General features: G+C 40.6%; 1 protein-coding gene across 4 annotated transcripts in view; it reads right to left on the bottom strand.

Moving 5' to 3' along the window:
• The window catches only part of LOC100863535 (lost and found), a 187,194-nt gene that overhangs the window by 129,004 nt on the left and 44,620 nt on the right, over positions 1-13,570 (bottom strand). The gene's annotated exons all lie outside the window — the stretch shown is intronic.

Genomic DNA, 13,570 nt, shown 5'->3' with positions numbered 1-13,570 from the left:
CGACGCGATCTCGCAGCCGTTTGGGACGTGCCGTTTCGCCACGGTGCAACGTCGCCTCGTTGCGGATCGACCCACGCAAACCTTTGATTTTATCACTGGCCAGCCTATTCCACCCCCAACTTCGCCAAGCATCTGTTTCTCCAGAAGCATTTTCGAACAATTTGAAATTCAAATTGGATTATATATATATCGGGTTTCGTATTATGGATTTTTGTTTACTTGTTATCTCGGAAGAAAGGAATCGTATTGATATTGGCAAACGTTTGTGAAATACTCGCGTGTGTATCGATGTATTCGTTTGAAACTTTCGTTCGTTGATATTTCTTCAGACTATATATATATATTCGTAAATCGAGAAAATATATTTATTTTTCTATTTAATCGTTTATTACGTTTGCTTTACACTCTTGTCCTTTAAAAATGGTGAGATGAAATGTGAACGATAGTTTTATCGTTTAAATTTTAATTTGAATATACATCGTTTCTTAAACACGATGATCAAATTGTGAAAAACAAAACGAGATCTACACTTACAAAATATATTCTTAAAAATATGAGAAATGATAAAGATGCAGGTTTCACGTTCGAGCGATCAATCGTAAATTTCTCAGATTCTCAGTATATCTATCCGAAGGAGACAAGATTAAGGTAAATTCAATCCCTTGGCGGAATAATCGATCGATCGATCGATTCTTTTCACGTAGCCAAATCTGGTCGGCCCAAGGTGGAAATGTAAAGGCGACAAGAGCGACGCCTTTGTCCTCGTTTCTCAGCGGTGACGTTCGTCGTGTCAACGTTTGTTTCGCCCTTTTGGATCGAGTATTACTACGCACAGATTTGTCACATCCGATTTTTCACTTTTTCCGGATTCGAGGATGTTTCTTTTCTTATTCGTGGATTTGATTTTTCAATCTTCTCTTAATCTTTTTTTTTTTTTTCGGAAATGGGGAAAATACACGAGTCTGGATATTACTCGAGAGATATTTCGAGAAGATGGAAATTTATTTTTATTAATTACTAACTACTTTCGTTTCAACCTTTTATTTAGCGTAAAATTAGAAATTCGTTATCTTTTTTTTATTCGTTATCAAATTTGGAATTTTATTATCGGAAAAATGATTGAAATCAGAATTGTAAGTTGAACAATCGAATGTAAATCCAAACCGATGTTTCTGACTTCTCAATAAGTGAAGAGACTTAATTTAAACGTTAAAAGCGAAAGATTGGATTCCACGAATCCTTCGTGTGAATATTCACGAGACCGGTAAATAATAGAATCAGGAAACACTCGAGGAAGAAGGTTAAAGAAAGTTTTCTCTAGCTGCGGAAATCAGTTCTACTCGCGAAATCAACGATTTGAATTGCCACGCTGAAACTTTCCGGCGAAACTCTTCAAACCTCGAAAACGAGACTATCGAAAAGTGGGGAAAAAGAAACCGCCGTTGCACAAATGCAAAGATCAACGAATACGATGAATTATGATAAATCGAGCCGATAAATTTGAAGAAAAAGAAAAAAAAAAAAAGAAAGAAACATATCCATCGTATCCTTTCGAAGAGGAAGAAGAACGCACTCTGTAATTTCTCCTTATACTCGTAATCGTTCCCTTTCCAAGGATGTGGAGGAATTCGTTGATGGAAATTCGAACGAGAGGAGAAAATAGAAGAAGGCGAAGTAATCCTTCCGGTTGATTTCCAATGGAGAGAGAGGAGGAGAGACAGAGAGAGAGAGAGAGAGAGGATAGAATATTGCGACAAAGGGATAAAGTACGGGGATGAAGGTTGAAAAGCCGAGGCAGATTTATCGTTTATCTGGATTTCAGGGGCGGAGGGGTGGGAGCATAAAGCGAAATGAACGATGCAGCAGCCAACTTCAAAGTGATGTTTCCTCCCTCCCCCGTGATGAAGATGGCCCTCTCTCCGGCTCGTCATTCGTTGCATTCTTTGCTTCGTCTTTGTGCGCCCTTAGATTCGACATTTCGTTTTCATTCGATTCGATTAGATTCGATTGTTCCTCCTTGCCCCGAGTGATAACAAAAAAGAAAAAAAAATTTCAACGAAAAATTTCATCACGAAACCACCAGGTTTCTTTGCTCTTCTCTTTCGAAAACGAAAAGAGAAAAATCGGAAAGAGAAATCTCGGATAACTATTGTAATAATTTTCGATGATGCAAAGGAAGGGGGATAGTTTCCTCGAAAGTCGGATGGTAATAATAAATTCTTTCCGCCGAGAAGTTGCGGCCACGCAATGCGATTTCAGGTCGCGTAATTGAGAGAATAAGCGGAATAAGCGGCCGTCTGATAATTGAAAATTTAACGTGGACGGGAGCGGCGAAATAAAATCGAGAGGCGGCGAATTTTTGGAACGAGTTCAACGATCCTCCCTTATTGCTCCTATTCTCATCACGCTAGACGCCGAGGAGATATTCCGGGCAAGGAACACTCGAAACTTTTTCCACCCTCTTCGCGTTCTAAAGTGTCACCCCGCTGCGCCACCCCTTATTTTATTCCCACCAAGGGCACCGAAATTACATCGCGACGCCGGAACACCAAGAATTTTCGCTCCCCTCTTCTTCCTTTTTTCCCTTCCCAAATTTTTCGGAAAGTAAACAATTTTTTCCGCGAAACGCACGAAGATAGATAATAAATAAATTCTTTTTTTCCTCTCTCTTTTTTCACTTCTTCTCGACGCTTTCTCCCTTTGCTATTCCAAAGTCGATTAATAGAAGTGTAGCAAGTTTATCGTACTCGTTAGAGCGTCTATAAGGCGATTACGAAACTATTTTTCCCCGGCGAAAAAGTTGGCTGGAAAATCCGGTGTCCGCTTTTAGAGGGCCGCTTGCAAAAATTCTCCCCCGTCGGTATTAAAAATGAACCTGTCATTCCGGGATGGGGAAGAGTTTTTTCCCCGACCTAAATGTTCCGGAACGAGGAACGGGTATATCATACGAATAAAATGAATCACTTTACACACACACACACACCGGCTTCCTTAATGAACATCGTTTATCGTAGTTGGTACTTTTTTTCCCCTCCCCTATGATATTTCGACCGATCTCTCCGTTGTAGAATACGAATATTTTTAAGGGTTAAAAATTGGAAGTGATATTCCTCGATTGGGGTGGAATTCGATTAATTCGATTCGATCTTAAGCATGGCTTCGATTATATCTCGATTTCGAGTTGTGTCGGTGCGAGTAATTTTAGTATCCTTGGGGAGGAGGGAGGGGGAGGAGATTTGTTCGGAAAGATGTTTTTAATTATCGATCTGGTAGCTGAGATATTCAATCTCGAGTATCATTTATAAGATACGGGTATATAACGGGTATATGTTGCCGTTTATTACGATCTTTACGAAACTTTTCTAATAGCAAGAAAATTGAGCACTCTGAAGCAAAATTAATATTCCGAGAGCGAAGGGATACTACTTGGAGGGAGTTTTATTTCCGCAAAAGATGAGAAATTTTTCGAGAAATTTTATAGTTGGAAAGAAAAAGGATCGTATTTATTCGTACTTATTATTTCTTCGTATCCTGTGTGTTTACAACAAATTTATCTTTAAAAATCATAGAGTAAATATTTCTAGATTTCGATATCGTGATATCGTTCGTGATTCGTTTCCACGTCCAAGTGGAAGCACAATTTTAATCGAATAATTATATCGGTCTACTCTCTCCTTTTCTCTCGATTCGATGATAAGTCGGATCGAGAAAAATGTAACAACACTGAATGCACTTTGCTTGTTAAATTTTTCCCACTGCGTGAAAATCCAGTGATGGTGCATCTCCATTAGCTCGCGTACGAGTTTTTCCAAGTATTTACCGTATGCAAATGCACGTGATAGAAGCAACAAAATACTCGATAACAAAAAAAAAACTATACGATATTTTTTGATTAGCTATATACAGCTTTTAAAGATAAAATTATCTCGAGTGATCACGAGAAAAACTTAAGTAACTTAATTTTTTTTTTTTTTTTCCCTCTCCGAAGTAAAAACAAATTGAAAATTTACTCCATGAAAATTACTTGGTAACGATAGCTCCAAGATCCACCTTGAGGTTAATTAGTACTAATAATGCGTAATATCAGTTAAATTACCGTGCCATTAAATCACCGTACACAACTATTCACCGTTACAGCTAATTTGCATATTAACTTTGATATATAGAGGACCCTGAACCTCTTCTCGCAATTACCCCACAAACTCCTATCCTTCCACTCTCCGATCCTATCATTTTCTTTCAAAAAAGTTTACACGAAACGGAAATAAAAAAAAATTTTTACGCTCGCTTTTTCAATCAAAAACCGGCCGGAACACCGGTTGAAATTGAAATTGAATAAATCAACCCTTTCAGAAATCATCTTTGTTTTCAAAATAAAAATTCGATCAAATTCTACAGTTTCTTTTTTCAATCCATTCCAATACGCTAAAATTGGAACCGAACAAACGCATCTTCTCCCAAACTTTGCAGAAAATAAAAATTCAATCAATTTTCGGTTTTCACTCGAATGCGCTAAAAAAAAAAAAAAGAAGAAAAAAGAAGATTGAAATCGTACGAATCCGCTCCTCGAAACGTAATTATTCCAAATTTTGAACAAAAAATCGAAAATTAGACAAATTCGTTTCTACAAGATCGTTCGAAAATTCATTCGATCGAAAGTTAAAACGTTATCGAAATATAAATTTCCTCTTACGAAATCAAGTGGAAGTTTTAAAAATCTTTCACATCGATCAAATTCTACAATTTTCTTTAACAGCAAAAATTAGACAAATTCGTTTCTCGAATTGTTCCAAACAAATTTCAAAATAAAAATTCTCTTTTACGGAACGAAACGAAACTTTTTAAAACTCTAACCTAGCATCCACCTATAATAACAATAATATTTATAGTAAAGATCGAGCGTGAAAGGGTTAATAAGCGAGACACGGATTCGGAATAAAACGATGAAGCCGATAGACGATAACGATAACGTATTCGCGATCCGTGCGCGAAAAAGAAAACTCGAGACGATGAGAAATTTCGATATTGCCTCCTTGGTTCGAGGGAATGATTCCTTTCCCCCGAAGCGAAGAAAGGGAGGGGAGCGTTTGAAAATGGCTCGTAACGGTGCGTGTGGCAGGCGTTCGCGCCTCTATTCCTACCTCGAACGCGAATTTCTCCGTGATAAAATCGAGAAGGAGAGAGGCCTTGCATGGAAAAACTTTTGTCCTCGTCCCAGCTTTGCGCATTTTTCGAGATGCTCCTCGAGAGCGGACCTTATTCTGAAAATGTATCTCCCTCTCCCTCTTTTTTTTGGATGAGACGTTTTTTCTCTCTCGAGCGATTCTTCGATATTTTGATTACGAACGTCGATTAATTTGATCGCTGAGAATTTGGTTGTTCAAGTTGCTCGAAATTGGAATCGTTCGAACGATTATTACTTGATTTATTGATTTGTTGTTCGATCGAATTTCTTACTTTCAAATCGAGCGGACGTTATTCTGGAACAGAATTGGAATGTCTCCTTTTCTCTTTCTTTCTCTCTCTTTCGAACGATTCGTTTTGATTAGGAACGTCGATTAATTTGATCGCTGAGAATTTGGTTGTTCAAGTTGCTCGAAATTGGAATCGTTCGAACGATTATTCGGATAATCGATACGAATTTCTTACTCTCAAATCGAGCAAATGAATAATCGAGCGATGGAAACTTTACATCCCGAAAATTGGTAACTAATTTCATTTCGCTCCATTACCTAATTACTTTGCTACTAATTGGATAGATACCAACGCGGCCTGCCTCAAACGTCGTGCATCATAGGTTGTGTTCCGGCACAAATGCGATCGCGATACCGTGATCGAACGCAATTTCGAATATATTCGCGCGACAAAGCAATGTTCCATCCGTTGGCGATAAGATCGTTCAACAACAATGAAAACGACTCGACGACTCGTTGGAACAAAGAGCAAAGAAGAAGAAGAAGAAAGATTTAGAACTTTAGGGATAAAAGTGAGAAGACAAAAAAGGGATACAAAATACCGAAGAAAATACCCTTTCGGGGGGGGAATTCGAAAAAGAAAAAAAAAAACGAAGAAGAAAAAGTAGAGAAGTAGAGAAGGAGGAGAAGAAGGAGAAAAAGAAGAAGTTTTAAGAAAGTCAGGAGGGAAGAAAAATGTGGCAGGGGGGAGCAATGGGGAAGTGAAAAGATCCGCCGCGGGAGTAACAAAACGAAAAATTTATCGTTAGCCCGATGCTTTGTAATATCGCGTTACGCCGCCAGCGTGGATTATTATTCAGATAAGGCGAATCCAGGAGAAATGAGATTCTAAAAGGGAATGAGTAAAACTTGAACGCGTGCACGCGCGTTCAACCGTGAAAACATTTGCGTTACGAATTAAGCGCGTTGTATGTAATAAATTAAAAATGAGAAGAGACTGGACTGTACAAAGCGTGCAATAATAAAAATGAATAATAACGGGGATTATAACGGGTGTTATATCCTGGCGGGGGAGAAATTGGTCACGAATTTAAATAGACAAGAAGAGGGAGGTAAAAAAAAAATACTTGGGACAAAACTATAAGTTAAATAAATACTGAGAGAATGGAAGAGGAAAGTTTCGTCGCAGGCGCAGAGGAAGACGCAGGCCAAAGTTTCGTCGCATACGTCGTCGAAAATTATAATAATAACGTTCTTTAAGAAATGACGGGGGACGATAATGGACGAGTAATAAGAATCCTCGTTCGTTTCTACGAAAGCATTCAAAAAAAAAAAAAACGATATTACCGTATTTCAAACCGGTATTTTTGGCTGCGCGGTATTTTCAAACATTTGTTGAAAAAGAAGGGACGATGATGATCCATTCCGTGAAGGATAAACGTTTAAAAACGAGGAGAGGGGACAAATGAGAAGAGGCGGGGAGGAGAAATTTAAGGAAGAAAGTTAGGAAGGAAGGGGGAGAGAGGAGATTATCGGGAAGAGAAAAGAGAAATTGGAGGAAGAGAGGGGTGGATGAATAATCGCGTCGGATTATCCGAATTATGGGACGCGGCGCGGTGTTAAATTATTGGCCGAGGCTTTTCGCGCACACGTCCTCACGCCCAAGATTTTTCCTGTCAAATTTTCCCCGTTAATAATTTCGAAAAAGCGAGCAGCAACGCCACGCGCCGCCCGACTTTAATCACTGCAAAATTCACAATGTGAAACGCGCCACGTTTGAATAATGCGAAATTGTAACTGTTCGCCCGGCAATTTTACATATTCCAACGGCCCGTTTAACCGCCGCTACAGTCCGCTACAAAACCGGAAATGTATTTTTCGACCAACGAACCAATTCGCTCCGATCCAATCTTCTTAACAATAATTGATCGATTAATAATAGCGGAACGAGTTTTTCAAACGTGGAATCAAAAATTCGGATAATAGTTAGATTATAAAAGAGTTTTTTTTATAATTAATCGATGCGTTATTATACACCGTTTCGTTCGTTGGGAACGCGTGGAATTTTTCTCCTCATAAATAAAGACTTACCATTGAGCAGCTTTCTCCGATGCTTTTTGTTAATTTCGATCGAAAATACGAACATTCACGGATTCGAACGCAAATAAAGAATAAAGAAAAACCGAAATTCGTAAAAGAACTCAGTCTAATCCTAAGACTCGTCGCCCCGATCTCGAACCGACAACTTCGATCCAAACAAAGAAGAGGAGAGAAAAAAAACAATAGTTGCGACACGACAGCCCGAAACTAAGATCGCGTGAAAGCAAGCTCGTAAAGGCAAGTTTCTCGCCCGACCTGACAACACACGCGAACGACACACACTCGATATCCAAAGCCTCGGCTCGAGTGTTCGCTCGAGTTACCAACCGAGCCAGTTACGTTGCAAGCACGTGGCACGGTTGTTGGAAACGTTAATTAAGGAGAGGTTCGAGGATCGGCCGTTCCGCGAAAGGAAGGAAGGAAGGAAGGAAGGAAGGAGATGAGATTGTCTCGAGTTCCGTGCGAGAGACACGCGCCCTCTGTGTGTATCTCACAACAGGTATACTTACACGCCCGAGCGTTTCTGCACGAGCCGTTTATTTGAACGTGGCGAAAACCGGTGCTCTCGGTCGGTAAAGGTTGAAAATTCTGAAAAGTTGCACCGAGGGTGTAATCTTGCACCCTCCTCGGTGATCTAATCCGACGGAACGAGTGGATTCCTGCTGGGAGCAAAGTTAAAGGATTAAGGCGAGAAGCTTCGCCCGGTTTTGGAAAAGAGGGAGGATGGGGAGGAACGATCGTTTTCGCCTCCGCCACGCGAGTTAACCGGCCGAATTGGATTCGGTGGATTTCGTTCGTTCTTCGCCTCGCGTTGCGGGATAGTTTGCAAGTTTCGATGGGTCTCTCTCTTTCTCTCTCTCTCTCTCTCCGCGTGTTTCGCCTGCTGCTTTTAACGCGGCCGGGTTTAGGGAAGGCGCGAAGGTTTTTTTCTTTTTTCGCAAGCGAGTTCGATCAGTGGAAATTGGACGATAGAGAAGGATCGCGTTGAATAATTCTCGCGATTCGTCCACTTCGATTTTTCCTTCCTTCTTCTTGGCATCTTCTCAGTCGAAGGAAACTTCTGCGATTAAAAAAATCCTCCTCGAAGTCGCAGGAGGATCTATCGCATTCGCTATTGAACCGTCACGCGTTGTGAGAGCGAAGAATCCTATCGCAGAGAAATGCAGGCTCGATCGAAAAATAAAGAAAGCTACGTTTCTGCGAGACGATGACCATGGATTCGATTAATTTTCGTGTCAACGTTTGCCAATTTATCTATCGTTGATATCGATTCTACTTTTAAAAATCAATCCTTGATTCTCTTGGGAGAATTTTTTAAATTTTTTTTTAACGATAACGAGCTTCGACAAATTATCCACGTGTAACGTTATAGGTTTCGTACAAGTATTAGCGTAACACTCGTGAAGCGTTAACTATCGACAAAACGTTTCTCCCTCACAGTTTACAAGAATCCTACTGTGTCAACACGCTGTTGCAGGCCAACTGCAAACGTAGTTTCCCCTCTTTGGAGTTTCGCTTTAGCCTCCCTCTCTCTCTCTCTCTCTCTCTCTCTCTGCGACCAAGCATCGCTTTTCTTGGACGAGAATCGATCAACGAACCCCCTCGTTTCTTTCCAATTTACCTCTTACACGCGCACACACACACACACACACACACACAGAGCTTGTTCTCTTCAACGCTTTTGAATCCTCACGAAGCTAAAGCGGCCGCACGAAGGGAAGAAACGATTGATTGGAAGAAAGCGGCCTTACGTTCCATCGATTCCTCTCCGATATTCCTCCTGCACGGAGGGGAGGTGAGTTTGCACAAAGTGCAAGAGTAACACTTATTTGATACAAACGCGCTTTGAGAATTGTTGGGCTGGATTGAAACGAGCAGGTATACGGAATAATGGAAACGCTTAAACCCACTTTGTGAAACTGTTATCCCCGTTAGGTAAGATCGTAAAGCGATCGTAACGCAACGTTCGCGACGTTGGCCACTTGTGTATACGCCTGATTTGTTTCGCCGTTCCATCATCTGCACAACAAGATCTCGATCAATTTTTATCTTCCTCGATTTTATCTTGTTTTTTAATTTTTTTATAAAATTAATCCTTTTGGAATTTTTTCTTCGAATTTTTGGGAAACTTTTTTTTTTTATACTATATAATTATATAATTAACATTTTTGTAAGGTTTTGTATAAGTGAACGCAATAATAATATCGAATAATGATAATAATAATAATAATAATAGGAAGAAAGGGAAGAAGGGATCGAATTTCACAGTGTAGGAATTTCAGGCACGTTTGATAGCTTAGGATCCTCCTGCCAAAGATGGAGGAAAAATCAAAATCCTTGGAAATAATATCCCAAGTATTTGGTATTCCAAGGATGAAACGATCGGCTTCGAGCTTTATCAAGTTCAACTTTATTAAAACGCAATAATAATCCTTCTCCACGACGCAAAAGAAACGCAAATCAGATTGTTACGATCGCTGAATAAACTTTATCTCAAAATGATAAATTCCTTCTTCCCTTCTAATTATTTTTCGAACAAATTCGCGACAAACAACGTGCACAAGAATCGTGTTTCGAAAAAAGAATAGGAGAAACTATTGGACTTGGATAATTGAGAACGAATCGGAACGTTTCAGCTTTCGAGCGTCGGATAAAATTTAATGAAGGGATTTGTAACATTATATCGGATGAAATCTGCCGGATTATATATCGATCTGTCAATATTTCATATTTCCCGCGCGCGTGAAACGAAATTCAGCACATATAAATATACACGGAATTACGGGGTAATTATCGAAGAACCTGCCTATTCTTCGAACAGGCAACAATAGAACAGTTGGAAGACAATAGGACCGATTCAATGGCAATTTATAGCGTTACACAACTATTTTCATCCAACGACGCGTGTATCCTACAAATTCGTTAATATTCAGAATTATATAAAATTATCGACGATTTGACGCAACATCGTGGACAACGCGAAATTTCAACTTCAACCTCGTGAAAAATCCTCGTGATTCGATCTCTCGATCGAATCTCCTTATCTCCCTTAATTCCAATTTTCGAGATTTCCACGTCACCGTTTCGATCCATTCTTCGAGCGAGAAGGATAGGTCAAGGTTGCGGGGAAAGATCGCGACGCATCCAAAGTATGCTCGAAAGGAGTCGAAATACCGGAGGAAGAAGGAGGAGGGCGTGGAATCAAGTTCGAGGATGGGTCGATGGAACGGGAGATTTGAGTTAAGAGGCGATGGAAATACGGGTCAACAGGCTGCAGCGGTCGCCTTGTGTATCACGCTGTCTCGATAAGTGTCCTCTCCGCGCACCGGCGGCGATATGAATACACGCGGCATAAAACGCGATTCATCGCGAAACACTCGCGCCAGCCCTCGCCACAATGGATTATCGATGAAAGAGGCAAAGGGTGAATAGAAACGATGCTTCTGCGACCTTCTTCCGCCCAGAAGAAGAAAAACCAACTCGCGATGGGCCGCTTTTGCGCCTCTCGCGATAAGATATCGCGAGTTTCGGTTTCACCGATCGAAATTGTCCTGTATTTGCGACAACATATTAGAAAATTAATTTTGATTAGGATTCGTAAATAATAGATGAAGATTCGTACAATTTTTGCTTCCAATTGCTAGATAAAATGTTAATTTCGGTTTCGGAATTATAATGATAATAGATGAACTCGTGCGATTATCGAAGAAACTGTCTTGTTCCGCGCGAAGAGAAACAAAGAAAATTTGCGATAAGTTAAGTTGGAAAATTAGGATTCGTGACAATTTTTGCCTCTAATTGCGCTAAGATATTAATTTCGGTTTCAGAATTATAATAATAAGACGAAGAATTATCGACGAAGAAAGTTGCGTGGAAAGAAGAACGAACGATTCGGGAAATACTTTTGATTTCGTGAATAACAGATGAAGATTCGTACAATTTTTGCCTTCAATTGCGCTGTATACTCGCGAAATGATACATTAAAAATTATAATTTTGGTTTCAGAACTAAATGGTAGTACGCGTGTATCGAGAGCACAGTTTGTATTTTGCTTTGTATTAAACTTGTAATAGTTGAGGATTATTTCATTGAAATACGGGGATTGCGGGTATTTATGTTACCGAGTTAAAAGTAAGATATATACATACAGAGACGTTAGAAGTTGGAATAATTTGAAGGAGAAGAAGGAGCGAAAGGGGAGGGCGGAGGAACAATGAGCGTCTAATACCAGCACCAGAGAGGCTCTATTACAATCAACCGCGTTATTGTCCTATGCCGTGGGCCACTGAACCGAACCTGGAAAAGGCGGTCGAGATTAACGAACGAACCTCGCTACCGTGGAATTAACGAACACAGACGTTCTCCTTTACCCGGAGCAAGGATCGCGTACACGAACACCACGACGATTGGCCCAACTATACCGTTTCGATAGCGAACGAATCGTTCCAACACTTTGCATTTCGCACCGAGGGAATTTATAATCGAAGGGAAAACGAGAAATTTCCACGAGAGAAAGGAGTAACGGATCGAGGAAAAATAGAGAGACGCGTCAAATTCAATATTGGATAAGTAAATTTTTCGAAAAATTTCGCGATCAAAATTCCCACGATGAGGTGTATTAAAATGCTGAAAGTGTAAAAAATTCTATCCCGAGGAATTTTCGAACAATTGGTAACGCGATATCCTTTCGTTCTATCACGGAATAGAAGAAAAAAATAGAATAGAAGAAAAAAGTTGCACGCGGAGGAGGAAGATGCGAGATGTAATTGCGCGATAAAAAAGTTTGGAAAATTTCGTTCTAACGAACAGAGGAGGGTGGTGGTGATGGTTGTCCCTTCGAAGGTTCGAATCTCGCAAGAGCGAGAGTAGCGGTAGCTGCGGTAAGTGCAGCCCTGCACCAATTACCAGCCATTAACCAGATAATTCGATCCTCGAGGAGAACACGGAGAGAAGGACGTTCTCAAGGGTCGTGCCTTCGTCCTCTAACCAGTCATATCAACGACTAATTGCCAACGCTTGGGAAAAAAGCTTCCCTAGATTGCCGATGAAATCTATCCTCGAGCATAGCATTTAGTTTCGTTTCAACGAAAAAAAAAAAAAAAAGGAAAATATAACATCGTGGAAAAAAGAAATATATATTTTTCGATTAAATCCGAGCGAAAACGAATTGTTGTAACGAATCTTTCCGTATAATCGATCGGTCGGGGTTTTTAAAGAAGGATTTATTTTCAAAAAGTATCTTACAACGATGTTTGAGAAGTTAAACATTTGCTGTTCAACTTGCGCCGCCTTTATTAGTCCATCTCTCCCCGGTTACCGATACGTTCATTCAATATTGACTTTTATAACAACCCGATAACTTTTCAGATAACGTACGGACGGAACGGTTCAAACGTTTTAACCGGTTGGAAAGTACGTATCTCGTTCACAGATTCGGCCCACCACATCTTCCCGCGATATATACATATTTGCACAGGCGTGGCAAACAAACTAGCGCCACCTACTAATTTTCGATGATCCGACCAAGAGACGGTCGACGGTTTACCGGCAACGTATTAATTCCAACACAGAGAATGAGAAGGAGGGGGTAGTGGTAATATCAGCGTTTCGTGGCCGCCAGTCGTAAAATACACTTTTAATTCACGACTGCCGGCCTTTAATATTCGTCCCTTCGGTTGGCGCGAAGGCGCGTAAAAAGGAGAAAGAGGGGGCGAGTGGAAAAGGGGGGGGGGGAAGGGCGAATTCGATGGATCGTCGACCCACCGTGGTGGAAGAGGAAGGAGGGGGAGGTTAGTTAAATTACTGAAATAAATCAGAGCCATTGTGCGTTCCCACTCTGGCGTTGTTTTACGATTTGACCGAAAATACAGGCGAGTCGGCCGTGTTCGGAAGAGCGCGTAATTAATATACAGCTTGGGGGAGGGGGAGAGAAGAGAGAGAGAGAGAGAGAGAGAGACGTATACATCGGTACGATTATGCGACAAATTACACGGCCAGCCTCCCGTTTCCTGTCTACGTTCGTGGCTTCGTGAGAATTTAAAAAAGAGGGAGAGAGA

Source organism: Apis florea, unplaced genomic scaffold (assembly GCF_048593485.1).
Source record: "Apis florea isolate Af1SG1 unplaced genomic scaffold, ASM4859348v1 contig_3367_pilon, whole genome shotgun sequence".
Classification (NCBI taxonomy): domain Eukaryota; kingdom Metazoa; phylum Arthropoda; class Insecta; order Hymenoptera; family Apidae; genus Apis; species Apis florea.
This window is presented reverse-complemented; position numbering and strand designations above follow the sequence as displayed.